Below are 15,582 nucleotides of genomic sequence, written 5' to 3'. Positions count from 1 at the left end.
TTTCCAGTACTGGGAATTGAACTCATGACCTTGTGCTTGCAGGCAGGTGCTATGCTTCTGAGATAATCCCCAGCCCCTCCAATCCAGATTGATGTACATTGCAAAACTATCTTTCAGCAATGCTGGAGAAATAAGATACTTCCATGGTAAACAACACTGGAGGAAATTCATGAACAACAAACAAGAAGTCCAAAATATTCTGAAGGATATTCTAGAAAGAGATAACAAGGATTGCAACTCCACAAACCCCAACAGAAGGAATCCATTAGGCAAAGCAAGCAGTTGAACAAAGTGGGAAGAAAGGGAGCCAACAACAGGAAAATGACATGACAAGGATAAGTCAATAAGTATCAGTTTTGAAAGAAATACATATTGATTTCAAAAGAAACAGACTGGCAGAACGGATCAAGAAGCAAGAGCCAACAATATATTGCATACAAGAAATACATCTAATTAAAAAAGAAATTCATAGACTGAAAGTGAAAGGATAGAAAACAATATTCTATGTGAAAGGAACTCAGAAAAAGCAGGGGTAGCTATTCTATTTGTAGACAAAGTGGATTTCAAGTCATCACTGATTAAGAGAGACAAAGAAGTTCATTTACATCCTTGAAATGGAAACAATCCAAGAGGAAGAGACAATAATAATAAGTATATGTGCACCAAATATCAGTGCACCAAACTATATAAAACAAACATTAACAGACATGAAAAATCATATCAGTGCTAATATGATCATAAAAGGGAACCTCAATACCTCAGGGCCACAAGTAGATCAACTAGACAAAAAAGTCAACAATAAAATATTAGAACTGAACCAAGGTTTTGAACAAATGGACTTAGAAGTCTATAGAGTGTTCCTTGCTACAACATCAGCATACACTTTCTTCTTAGCTGCACATGGGACAGTCTCCAAAATAAAAATAGTAGCTCACAGGATATACTTGATGAAATGAAAAGGAATTGAAATTATCTCCTGCATATTATTAGACCATATTGCAATGAGATTGAAAATCAATGGCAAAAGAAATCACAAGAACTTCATAAATACATGGAAATTAAATAAAGCTTCCTGAACAACAAATAGGTCACAGATGAAATTAATGAAGACATTAGACAGTTTACAATTAAATGACAATCCCAGTACAACATATTGGAACTTATGGGACACAGCAAAAATAGTCTTTGAGGGAAACTTCTAGCAATGAATAGCCATGTCAGGAAAACAAGAGTGAGCTTAAATAAACAACTTGATATTGAACCTCAAGCTTCTAGAAAAGAAAAGAGCAAGCCAAGCCCAAAGCTAGTATGAGGAAGAAAATTATAAAGATCAGAGCAGAACTTAAGGCAATAGAGACTAAGAAAACAATACCAAGAATCAATGAATCAAAGAGTTGGCTCTTTCAAAGATTAAATAAAACTGGCAAATGTTAGCCAACCTTAACCAAAAAAAGGAAAGAAAAGACTCAAATCCATGAAATTAGGAATGAAACAGTTGAAATCACAACAGATCCTGGACAAATCCAGATCATCAATACCTACCTCAAGAATCTGTATTCTAATAACATGGAAAACACAGAAGAAATGTCAGATTCCTAGATACACATGAATTAAGAAAACTGAATGAAGAAGATATAAAAATTCTAAATAAGCCAATATGAGTCAATGAAATTGAACATGTAATAAAAAAAAAAAAAACCCTACCAACAAAGAAAAACCAAGGCCCTAATGGATTCACTGCTGAATTCTACAAGAAATTTACAGAAGACCTAATGTCACTATTTCTCAAACTCTTTAATGAAATTGAAAGGGAAGAAATGAACCAAAATTTATTCCTTGAAGCAAACATTCTGTGGTGGATTTGCAATTGTCAATTTGTAACATCCAGCTGAACTGAATCAGCTTGGTGCTGGGTGTAGATGGCCTACCTGGAATGGCCTACCTAGAATTGTGGCCAACAATGTAAAAAGCAGAACTGGATGGGAAGATGATGCACTGTTGATTCTCTTGAAGAAGGCTGTCATGCTGGTTTTCCTGATATGAACTCAGCTATTCTCATCATAGGAGGAGCTTGGGTCACTGTTATCACTGAGGATGGCTGCGGTTGTCTTTGGGGGAGCTTTGGTCCTTAATTTGAGTGTTGATTCCTGGCTCCAGTGCAGATCTCTCAGCCTGCTGGTACAGATCCTCCACCCTACTGGCACAGACTTTCTAGCTTCTACCACTGACCTTTGGGCCTTCCTAGTATAGATACTTAATATAAACTTGCATGAGACATTGTTGTGGGCTCTAAACCTCTGGCTGGACTCATGAAACACATTGCTATGGGCTCTAGGTATTCAGCTGGCCTTGTGAAGGAAATTGTCCAGACCTTCAGCTGAATTGTTTGGGTCTCTAGCATGTAGATAGTTCTTTCACACTGTTTTGCATTTGACTCTTTGGGTGAATATTATAAAATAATCCTATAAATTGTGTTGTGCATTAAATCTATTCCTCTGTAAACCCTGACTATAACAATTATTCTGCTACTAAAACCAGAGAAAGATTCAACCAAAAAGGGAATTACAGTCCAATCTACCTAATAAACATAGATGCAAAACCCCTAATAAGATACTAGCAAACAGAATGCAGCAATTCATCAGGAAGATTATATGCCATCACAAAGTAGAATTCCCCTCAGGGATTCAGAGATGATTCAACATACGCAAAGCAATAAATGTAATACACCATATTAACAGAGGCAAGGACAAAAATCATATAACTATCTTAATAGAAGCAGAAAAAGTATTTGACAAAGGCTAACACCCATTCCTGATAAAAACCTTTCAGAGAATTGGAATATGTAGTCTTTATATTAATCAGATAAAACCATCTATGACAAACCAACAGCCAACATTATACTAAACAGACAAAACCAGAAAACTTTTACTCTAAAATTAAGAACAAACCAAGGATGTCCATTGTCACTACTCTTATTAAAAAATTTCTGGAAACATTAACCAGAACAGTCAGAGAAGAGAAAGAAATAAAATAATAAGGATAGGAAAGGAAGAAGTTAAATTATTATTATTTGTAAATGACATGATACTCTACATAGAAGACCCCAAAAATTCCACCAAAGACTTTTACATTTAATAACCAAATTCAATAGTGATGTTGGATGCAAAGTCGATGGCCTGTACAAAAATTTCAAACTGACTGGGAGAGAAATTAGCAAAACAAAACCTTTCACAATAGCTTCTCAAAAAATTGAAATATCTAGGAATCAATCTAATGAAGGAAATAAAAGACCTACACATTGAAAACTACAGTACTCTGAAAAAGGAGATCAAAAAGGATATCAGAAAATGGAAAGATATTCCTTATTCTTGGGGAGGAAGAATCAAAAGAGTGAAAATAACTACACTTCCAAAATTGTTGTACAGATTTACTGCAATTCCAATCAAAATTCCAACAGCATATCTCACAGAATTAGAGAAAATAATCCTAAAATTCATTTGGAACCAGAAGAGACCTAGAACAGCAAACACAATTCTGGGCAACAAAAGCAAGGCCGGTAACATCACAATCCCTGACTTACAACTGTACTTCAAAACTACAGTGATAAAACAGTATGGTACTGGCAAAAAACATACCTGAGGATCAATAGAACAGACTAGAAGGTGCAGAAAAAACTCCAGACACAATTAGCCGCCTTTGACAAAGGAGCAAACACATTCATGGGAAGAAAGATAGCTCCTTTAATAAATGGTGCTGGAAAAACTGGTTTTCCCCATGCTGAAGATCATAACTAGACCCTTATCTTTCACTGTGCACTAAACTAAAATCAAAATAGATCAAAGATCTAAACATTAAAACAGAAACACTATATCTTCTAGAAGATAGAATAGGCAGAACTCTTAAAGATATCGGTATAGGCAAAGACCTTATGAACAAAACCTGATCACACAGGAACCATCACAAAGACTCAACAATGGGGATCTCATCTTATTAAAAAGCTTTTTACATAGCAAGAGAAACCACCAGCAGAGTGAAGAGACAACCCACAGCATGGGAAAAAAATTGCCAACTGTTTCTCAAAGGACAACTATCTAAAGTATATAAAGAACTAAAAAACAATTTTTGAAGATGCAATACAAAAAAATGTAAAGACTGCCCCCCCAAATTTAAAGACCCAGTGCAAAAATGGGCATCTGAAATGAATAGATACTTCTCTGATAGAGAAGTAGAAACAGCAAATAAATAAATTTAAAAAATGTTCAACATCACTAGTTATTTGAAAGATGCAAATTAAAATAATGCTGAGATTCTATCTCACTCAAGAAAGACTGGCTCTTCTCAAGAAACTAACCAATAACAAATGCTAGGCAGGGTGTGGTGTAAAAGGAATCCTTCTCCACTGTTGGTGGGTGTGTAGACCGGTACAGCCACTGTGGAAGTCAGTGTGGAGATTCCTCAAAAAACAAAAGCTAGAGGTTGCATTCAACCCAGCTATTCTCTTTCTTAGTATCTTCCTGAACAAGTTAAAAGCCTCATATGACAGTAATATATACACACTCATGTTTATAGCAGCACAGTTTTTAATAGCTAAATGTTGGAAACAACCCAAATAGCCACCAACAAATGAATGAATAAAGAAGATGTGATATATATGTATATAGATAGATAGATATAAAATGAAGTACCACTCAGCCATAAAGATGGATAAACTTCAGACATTTCTAGGTAACTGGATGCACCTTGAGACCATACTCTTAAGTGAAATAACTTGATCACAAATGCATAAATATAGCGTTGTTTCTCTGGCATGAGAAACTGAAAGTGTAAATAGGGACCAAAATATATAATAGATACTGTGGAATAGGAAGAAAATGTTCAACTGAGAAGAGAAACTTAAGAGGGGGGAGGGGTAAAAGAAGGAAGGGAAAAGAAAAACATGAGAAATGAAGGAAAAAATGGAAACAAAGGTTTTGTAAATAAGGAGGGGAAGAAGGGTTGAAGGGAGGATAGGGGAATGGGAAAAAAAAGAATGAAGATATATCATGCAGAGGTATGAATCCCTTATGACAAATGTGATAATTATGTATAACTAAAATGTACCAATAAACTTAATTAACTAAAAAAAAACTTGTATTCTCTGAATTGAGCAAAGAGTTATTTTGAGTTAAATTATGCAAAAATTGCAATTGAAGTAACTGACATAGATAGGGGTTTAAGTAAGATAGTAACTATTTACCCTTAGCAACACTTCAAGTTCCAATCTTTTTTCACATTAGTTTACTGGCAATTACACTATGTGGTGTGAATCTGTAATTCTGAAACTGTCTGTAGCAATTTTAACTTAATATTGCTATGTTTGCACGCTTGAATGTTGAAATAAGAAAGCATTCTGTGGAATTAAGGTTTCTGTTTCTTTTTAGAAGTCTGTTACAAGGATTAATAATCTAGTAAGTGCTAAATTCAAAGAGTTCACTGGATGTTCCAGGCATACGCTTTCCTGAATTTAATTTCTACCACCATCTTTCTAGGTAGGTATTATAATTCTCCAAAGCAAGGTCAAGTTAAACAACTGTCCTTCAGGTAATATTGTTGTACTCTCACAAGGTTCACACCTCCATCTGTTCGACCTTGAAGTTTGACATTGACCAAAGTTTTACATTGCTCTTGTGTGACTCAGGTTCCCTAAGATTAGGGTTCCTGGGATCAATTATTACTATAAAATTGGAAGAGATGATCTGCAGAGGGGAAAAGCTACATTCCAGAGCTGGAAGTCTGGGTTGAGAAAGCAAATTAAAAGCACAGTGGTCTGCAGTACAGGGAAGTTTCCCTGGGAATTCCCAGACTCCTTTCATCATTTCACAAGGAAGCTGGAAGAAAAATTGGGCCTAGGTCACGCACGCCTTTTGAGGAAGCAATCTGCTTTGACGTGGACATTAAAGGAAAACAATTTCATAGACAACCGTGTCCAGAACATGCAGATGAACATGTGCATAACAGTTCAACTTTGATTTCAGGGACTTCAGTGAATCACAGATTAGAAACTTCCTCTTCAAGCCAAGCTATTTCCTAGTTTTTCTTGGCTTTGGGAAACCTTGTATTGAATGGAAAACTTCAACTGCAAAGTTTCCCTAAATGTTAGGATGTCTTCCCTACCCTCTAAGTTACTGGCTTCAAATTGTGTCCCAGGAACTTAGACAGTTTCACAGGTCCTCTTCAGGGGTACTCTTTTAGTTATAAAGGACAATGAAACACAAAATGTGTACCTGGGAAAGATTATGTTGTGACATCTTAAAACGGGAACAAAAGAGTTGGAACTGCAAGTGAGTATCTCCACACCCAAAAGTGGGCAGCTTTGGGGACATCACTGTGAAGGACATAAACTCAATTCCACCAACGCCTAGTGCTTTGATTTCTTTATGTTTTAGTGTCCTCCTCTGTGAAAATATATGAATAGCCCTACTTCACAGGTCTCAATAATGATTGTGGACAATAGTATAATAAAACCTTATTACAGATAGTAGGTCAGTGAGAATATTTCTCATATTTTGGGCCCCAAGTGTATGCCTGACAACCAATATTTTAAGATGTCAAAACATAATCTTTCCCAGGAACACATTTTGTGTTTCATTTTCCTTTATAACCAAGAATGCAATTGCCAATGACCAATAGCAGATGAACACTGACGCCTACCGTAAAAAGCATCCCCTCAAGTTCTAAGTACAGTTCCCGACTGTGACTGCCCTGCTGGCTCTCACAGGGTGTATTTTAATACATTTATTTTTGTATTTATTCTACTCTTGGTAAATTCCTTGACTGCTGGCATCACTGGCCTTTCATACAATGTCAAGTACAACAAACGATTAGATAACTTAATATGTGTGTGACACTCAGAACATTCTGTGATAGCCAGGTATGGTGATACATATCTGTAATCCCTGCATTCTTGGAAGCTGAGTCAGGAGGATCATAATTTGAGCCCAGTGTGGACACCTTAGTGACTTGGCAAGATACTGTCACAAAATAAAAAATGAAATTTCAAGAAGAAAGAACACTGCCTGGCAAAGAGGAAACACTCAGTAGTTGTTGGTTATTATTGCCTAATTATGCTTTTGTATATAATGTCATGATCAAGAGCACAGAAACGAAAAAAAGTTGAAAACTACTTTCTTTATGGTCTCTGGACTTTTTCATGTTTAAATTGTCTTTTTTTCTGTTTATTTAATTGCTATCATCGTTATATTTTATTTTCATAACAAATGAGATGTAATTTATTTCTAGTCTGTCACTTTCAGGATTGTTTTTGGTAGGGTTCAGAATTCAACCCAGGGCTTCATACATGGTAAGCAAGCACACTCCCCCTGAGCTACAGCCCCCACTTTGGATCCAGCAAACTGCCCCCCCTAGAAACAAGAGTGCTCCCTGACACTTCCCGGGGAGAAGCTTAGAAATTGCTTTTATTTCTTGGTTAAAGGATGGGGTAAGTGAGATTGAGACAATTTAAAATGTTTTCTCTTTACTCTGCAAATGAGAGTATCTTAGTCCATTCAGGGTGCTGTAACACTATATTAGCCCAAATCAAATTGCTTTTCACCCCGTATCAGTACTCTTTCCCCACTTCTCCCTAGGGTTAGTGGTGAGGGAGGGCCAATGCCTATATATATTTTAAGGAGGCATAAGAAGGTTTATTGGTCAGAATTGTAAAGGCACACACTCGAAGAAGTAGCGTGTGAGCCCTCAAGAGAGACAGGTGTACTCTCTCCTAGAACTGGGAACATTTATGTTTTTCTTGAGGGGGTGGAATTTGTTAGGCTATAGGAAGTTCCATGTTGGTCTTGGCTTACAGGAAAAAGAAAATGATGGCCCACCTGCTCGAAGGATAATTGCCCATTTTACAGGTGAAAGACATAAGCTCAGTTGGTTTTTTAAAAAAAGGATAATTTAAGCATTTTTTGAATTTCCTCAAATTGTTCTTTATTTTAAAGATCATGTTTTTGCTCTTTATATCCTCAAGTAAGCCTATTTGTAGACTTTCAGTATCCTTGAGCAATTTTGGGTGTGATGGGCTTGGAAGAAAAACATACATTAATGTAGGGAATGTGGATAAGGATAGCTTTGAGTAACTTTGTATCCCGGAAGTCGCAATCTTCTTAACAGTAGAATTTTTAAAGTTATGATTTTCCTTTTGTCTTTTCTACCTATCTTTATTTCTTCTATCCTACCCTTATCCCTCCAGACTTTGATCCCTTATTCTTAAGGGATGCAGAGGGCCTGATGTTCAATCTTCTAACTGCTTCAGGCTCAGAAGGTATGTTGAAACTGCCTAGCTGTGAAGGACCACCTGGGTGACTCTCCTTGAAGGAAGAGCAGTTATCTCCGTTTTGGCTGAACCTGACCTTATTTCCATGTATTGATACGCACAGAGCTGGCTAAGACTTTTCCTTATCCCTTCAATTAGCTTGAGGTGATGCATATTGGTCCAGCTGAGGTGCTGATGTGCAGTCTTTGAAGATGGCGGGCAGTGTTTCCCCGATCCCCACCTGTTGTTCCCTTGTGTGAGATGTTGCTAGTGTCCTTAGTCTGTAGTTAGTTGGCACTGAAGCAGGAAGGCATTGTGGTAGGGTTGGGTGGATGAAAGTTGCTCACCTGTGTGGCCAACGTGTCTGGGCACCTTCGCCTTGTGACCTCCAGTTGCCTTTGGCCATTGGTATGCTCTCAAACTTATTTTTCTACACACTTCTACTTTTGTAAATAATTAAATTAATTTGAGAATTCCATCTACTTCCTTTAAGGGTTTACTAGCTTCTAAGACCCCAGAGACTCACATACCAGTCTAAACTTTGTGTTAATCATTCCTTTGCTTTTTGCAAAATGACATGTTGCAGTATATATATGTCAGGACATATATATATGTATTGTTTAGTCTAAACATATATATATTGTTTAGTCTTACCATTTGACTTAAGAAAATGGATTAACATCTCTCTACAATTCTTTCCCCTCTGCTAATTTACAAATTTTAACTCTACTTCTATGTATTTAATATTTTAGAATTTTAATATACATATTTAACTTAATAAATCAATTTAATCAAAACTTTCCTTTTAATCACTAGGATCTTAGAATGCTTCAACTTTGATTACCCCTCCCCAACAATGATGTTATTGTCATCCAGTGTTTTTGTTATGCCTTATTCTTATAGTTGTAAAAAACAGACATTGTTGGTTTTATTATTTCATGTAATCGGTGATTGCTTACATTTAGCCATACTTTTGTAATTTTCTTCACTTCCTTTTTGCATCTGAGAAATTGTTTCTGGGATCATTCAATTTCCTTCTTCTGGGATAATAGATTGTAGAAGTTCCTCAATGCAGACGTGTTGCTAGTACACTCTGTACCTGCAAACATCTTAACTTTACCCTTCTGAAAGATAATTTCACTGATTTTCTCTTAGCACTTTGAAGGTAATATATCACAGTATTTTGCTGCTGTTGGTGTCCACTGTTAACCTCATTGTTGAACTTTCAGAGGCATGTTTTTCTTTTTAGCCACTTAGCTATCCTTTATTTTTGTGTTTTTGTTTGTTCCAATACATTTCTTATAGATAACAGATTTATTTTTATTAAGATTCCTTGGGCTCAATGAATCTGAGCATGTATATCTTCCACCAATCACAGAAATTTCCCAGCCAATTTATAAATAGCTAAATAAATAATTACATAAATTTCTTGGGGATGTGGCTGCAGCTCAGTGGTAGAGCACACGCTTAGTATGTATGAGGCCCTGAGTTTGATCTTCAGCACGGGGAGGAAAATGAAACAAAACAAAACAGATAAATGAAACCCTCTCATTCTATCAGTTTATTCTGAAAAACTGATTGGATATATTTCACAATTTCTCACTTCAGGCCTCCAGTTGGAGATTTTTCTTTTTCAATTTTCATCTCATCATGTTTCTGGCTGTGCTCAGTAACATTCTTTTCAAATGTGTCTAAGTGTTATCCAAGTCCACTAACCGCATTTCCAACTTCAAATCTAAAACTTTCTCATTTTATGTTTGCCAGTTCATTATTCCCAAATCTCGCCACTTTGGACAGCCTTTTATTTCATGATGTCATTTTCAAATCCTTCTGTTATCTCTGCCAGCATATTAAATGCATGTGAGTTTTTGTACCTGACGGTGTCCCTTCAGCAGACGCCGTGTGCCCCGCTCCACAGGCATCATTCTGCGGACTCTCGCGCACACTGGCTTCAACTCCTGATGGGTTGAGGTCACGACTGGCAAGTTATGCTCTTTAGAAAGCTTTGGAGAGATTCCTTGATGTCTGGATTAGCAATACATTCTCCCCTCAAAAGCTTCTAGACAGAGAGTCCTGGTAGGTGTCCTGTTCTAAACTCCCTTCTGGCTACTGGGAGCTTTGCTTCCTTACCTTTATATCTTTTTCTTTCCTGCCTTTATATCTTTTAAGTAAATTTGCTTGCCTTTACCTTCTCTGTTCATGGTTTCATTCTTCTTCACTATTGGAACATGACTTCAGCAGTCCATTTCATTGGTATTTAATTTAGGTTTCTAAACTTGCTGTTCACTATTGTTATTCATAAATTTTCAGCTTAGAGATACTAGAAACATAGATTATGTGAATGTTTGGTTGTCAGACCAGCTAAGTATAATTTATGTTAAAGAATTCTTTAAAGAGGTTCTTTCCTTTTGTTCCTTTTTCTTTCTTTCCTTTCCTTTTCCTTTCTTTTCTTTCTCTCCTTTCCTTTTCTTCTTCTATTTCCTGTATCCTTAACTTCCCTCTCTCATTTCTCCTCCCTCCTTCCACACTTCCCTGCCTTCTAACAGACTCTGGGGAGACTTCTGAGCCCTTTCTGACTAACCTCAAGCTTGGGCTTCCCTCTCTCTCCTTATAGAATACAGACCAGGAAGATTCTTGATAAATTAATTAAGCCAAAAAAAAATCCCCCACCCTTGGTATCTAACTACCTGACATCAATATCTTCTCATCACAGCCTGCTTTCAGCAAGAACTGCATTGACTCAGTTTAGCCAGTACCCGCATCTTTGATGCTTCTTCTTATTTTTCATTTGCCCCCTGCCCTATTCCTTGGTTGGAAACCTCCACTGGAAGACCCCATTGCAGTGCTCCTGATACCTAGCACCTCAGTTTCTCTTTGATGAAGCTTGCCTTGTTATGGTCAGCAAATGTCATGAATAATTTCTTTTTCTTTAATATCTTCCTTCCTTCTTCATTTTCTCCTTCTCCCAGGTTATGATTGGTGAGAGACTCCAGCGTTTATCTCTGCAAAGTGGGTTCCCTCTCCCATGTGTTCTCCCCTTATGCCTTATGCAGGGGACTGAGATCTGACTGGTTTGAACCCTAGACTACATGCCTGAGACACCAGGAAAAGGAAGAGGTGCTTAGCAGGAAAGTACCTTAACTGGTATTCGGTCTTCTAAAGATTTGCCTCACTGTCTCATAAGTTTAATCTTGCATTCTAAAAGATTTTTAAATGCAGTTTTAATATACACTGGAAGGTGGATTTTTCTTTTCTTACATAGGAAATATGCCACTAGGTTAAAAAATGGTAGTAGAATAATAACATGATATATAAAAGCCTTAGAAAAAGCAATGCAAAATTTTTGGTAGATTTAAAAACTTGAAACATTTTAATCAGATATATTTTTTGCAAATGAACGAAGAATATAGCTTCAAAACTCGAATTCATCTATTACAGTTAGATTCCCATAGACCTGCTTTTGTTATAGTTATTCAGAAAAGAGTGAAAAAAGAGTCCATGCATGAATGCTACTCAGGACCAAGGCTTATGTGAGTAAAATATAGTGGGAAATTATTTCTCTCCTATAGTTTTTCTAAAATGGCAATGAATTCAGAACAATATTCTTGATGAGCTTTCTCACAGCTTATCATGTTGATGGGCTCACTTCCTACATTTTGTTCCTTAAATCTTCCTGACAATATCCCTTAGAATGAAACTTGAAACAAACAAAATTGTTAAACTGTACATTTTAGTTCCTTATTCTAGTACTTCTCTTCTCTACTTCTACTACTTACTTTGTGGGAAAAAAAAAAGCCTCCTACATTCTCAAGTTCCATGGTCTTTTCAGCAGAGAGATGTGTGTTTAGTAAATATAACCTTCTATTTAACTGTATGCCTGAATTAGTGACAGTAAGCAATAACAGCACGAACATCCACATTTCTGGATGATAAATTGTTATTCTCCTTAGAAAAACAGACAGGGTCTTTTTTCTGAGACTATTGTGCATTGTTTCACAATTTCCTTTAAAAAAGAGGTGGTAGAACTCAGCAGAGTGTTAAAAACAGTGTACTTCAGTTGTAATAGCACTGCTTCTAGGAGTTTTGGGAGTCTGTTCAGGGAAGATACTATAATATTTGGAAACTGCAGATCAAAAAGGTTAAATGACTCACCCAAGGCCAAGCTGGTTTTGGTAGTGCAAAGGTATAACCACAGCATAATTTGTCTTATTTTTATTGTACCATACCAAGGCCCCTTTTAAAACCTTAAATGCCTAGAACCTCATAAATATAGAACTCTTAGAGATAGGAGGGTCTTCCATAGAAGTCTTATGGTTTAACCTTCTAATTTTATAAGTGAAGACAGAGCAAGACACAGAGAAGTTAAGTAAATGACCAAAATCATAGAATAATTAGATCGTTAGATTCTTGGACCACTGATTATTTTTCAATGGAAATCTATAATTTAAAATTCATGAAGTATGAGTGAAAAGAATTTTAATGAAAAAAATTATAAACTTTGGACAGTGCTTTAACATAGAGATATTTATCACCTATTATTGATGCCATTATTGCGAAGGAGTGAAGTAGGAGTGCAGACTGAAGAAGATTAAGACCTTGACTTTCTCTGGAAGCCAGTCTTCTCTTGGAAAGAAAATCATTCCTTCTGTCCATCTCTATTCTGCCCCCAGGACTGTTGCATGTGCTGCTTTGCCTGCCTACTCTGATTCTCCACCCTCTTCACTTGGTTACCTACCATTCTCCCTTCAGATTTCAGCTCAAAACATCACTGCTGCAGGGGCTTCTCTCTGGGATTTCCTGGCTGGGAAAATGCCTTGTTAGGTAGTATGGCACCATACTTAACCTTTGGATTGTAAATCATAATAGAATTATATCTTTCTCTGTGGCATTTGGATTTATGTATACACGACCAATAGTCTGAAAATTCTGTGAAGAAGGGGTGCACGCGTGGCCTCCTATTGCATTCCTGCTTCCTTGCAGTCTCTAGCCAGAGGAGGAATGTTATAGTCTATCATTTATTTGTTGAGTGAATGAATAAATGAATTCAGCAAGTATTTATTAAACACCTACTAGGTACTTTGTGATAGGCACTGTGTCAAGCTACAACAACCTAAAAATTCTGTTTTAAGTGCTTTAATGCATAGTAGAGGATAAAGAAATGTAATACACAGCTGTGAGATACACACACAGTTCTTGAGACATTTGCTAGGAGATAATTGGCTTCCACCTGGTGGGAGCAGAGAAAGATTTTGAGCCAGGAACTGAGGCATGTTTCAGAGCGTGCCTTTGCATACTCTACTGTCAATAATGAAAGACTGCTTTTACGTTAGGTGCAAGGACAGTTGCTTTGATTTACTCTTTCATTTGTCATTAGTATTGGAATCTTTCTATGGTAATTTAATTGTGTAACTTATAAGTATTTTCTCAGAGAGAACAAATTCAAGTGAATAAGTAGAATCCTTTCTTACTCTTAGGTAGTCCAATGTAGTTGTAAATTTGGATTTTTAAATTGAGTACACTTGGGAGTTGTCCTAGAGGGGTGTCTCTTTTCTTTTCCTATATCTTTGACTATTCCTCCTCAGGATCTTTTGTGAGTTCACTGTCACCTTCATCATCATTTTTTCTTTCTTGTTATGCTAAGTATTGAATCCAGGATCTCACACATGCTAGGCAAGTGCTGTACCACTGAGCTACATCTCTAGCCTGAGCCAATCCTCCACCTACTTACTATTTCACTTGATGTTACTTCTTGGTTAGTATCATGCTCCACTACCCTTTCCCAGCTCTCTCTGGAGATCTTATTCATTACCATTGGTTAATTTCTTATTTTAAGGACTGTAGTTTGGATGAATTTTAAAAAACAAATCTATAACAATAATAATTATAATTAATATAATAATATGAATTATAATATACAGCATAAAAAATGTAACCTAGTACTCAAATGAATGCACTTTACAGCCAGACAGTTGCAGATGACTCTGCTCTACCATTTGGGGCATTCTTTTTTTTCTTTTTGAGACAGGGTCTCGCTATGCAGTTCAGGCTGGCCTTGAGCTCACTTTGTAGCCAGGCTGATCTTGAACTTGCAATGATCCTCCTGCCTCAACCTCCTGAGTGCTTGGATTACAGGCGTGCACCACCACGCCCGGCTCTGCTCTACCATTTGGAAGCACTGTGACCTGGAGAAGTTACTTCCATAAGCCACAGGTAACCCAGTTCTGGATCACTTACCCCCTCTGCCTACCCCTCTTTCACATGTCCAGAATGTGACTTCCTTTCCCTTCCCACAGTGAATTTTTCCATCATCAATAGCATCACTTCATCCACCACCTGACTTTCTTAGGGACCATGACTGTCAGTTTGTCTTTTCTAAGATGCACACTAAGTCAATTTGCTTCCTTGCTGAAAGCCTTTGGGGGTCCTGATTGTAGCATGAACTAGGACTTTTCTAAGATGCGCACTAAGTCCTGATTGTAGCATGAACTAGGTCTTTTCTAAGATGCGCACTAAGTCACTTTGCTTCCTTGCTGAAAGCCTTTGGGGGTCCTGATTGTAGCATGAACTAGGAAGCCCCTCCAGGACTTGCCCCTTGCCTTACTTCTGGAGCTTGAGCAGATTCTCCTTCCCATCCTCCACTTACATTCTGAGCCTGCAATGTGACATGACCTCAGTTTGCCAGGCCCCAAGGTCATGGTTGGGCCAGCATCTGGTGGCAATGCCAACCTCTCCATTTGTATTCTTGGTGCTGCCCTTACTACACCCTCTGCCTTCCTGGTAGGATCCTTACCCCACTTTCTTCACCCGGCACACACTTGCTTACTCTTCCAGATGTGATTCAATCATTGTCTCCTCTGGTGACCTTTCCTCTGGGTAATCATAATACCCTCGAAAGGTCCAGAAAGATGCTATTGACACTTTAGCAGGCTCACTGCTTTCTTTAGAGCTGTGTCCCCAGCATATGCCTTTGAGCAGATTTTTCATTGCTGCATCCAAGGGGAATAGAAGATAATTCTATTAGAAGCATCAGTGTTAGATGAGTCCTTCTCCATAAAAAAGCAAACCACTGAAAACTATTCGATTCATATCGAAACCTCGCCTGGGAAATACACAGTAAATATTTACAGTTTCTTTGAACAGAAAGTTCTCCATTGTGTGTGTGGGTAGAGTCATAATGCTACTTACTTTGTGATGTACAAAATAAAATTTCCACTTGGCTTTTGCAGTTATAAAGTGTCTTTACCATGTCATGTTGTACATTTTTGTTTAATTCATGCAATGGGCTA

Source organism: Chinchilla lanigera, unplaced genomic scaffold (assembly GCF_000276665.1).
Source record: "Chinchilla lanigera isolate Chin_1 unplaced genomic scaffold, ChiLan1.0 scaffold00035, whole genome shotgun sequence".
NCBI lineage: Eukaryota > Metazoa > Chordata > Mammalia > Rodentia > Chinchillidae > Chinchilla > Chinchilla lanigera.
This window is presented reverse-complemented; position numbering follows the sequence as displayed.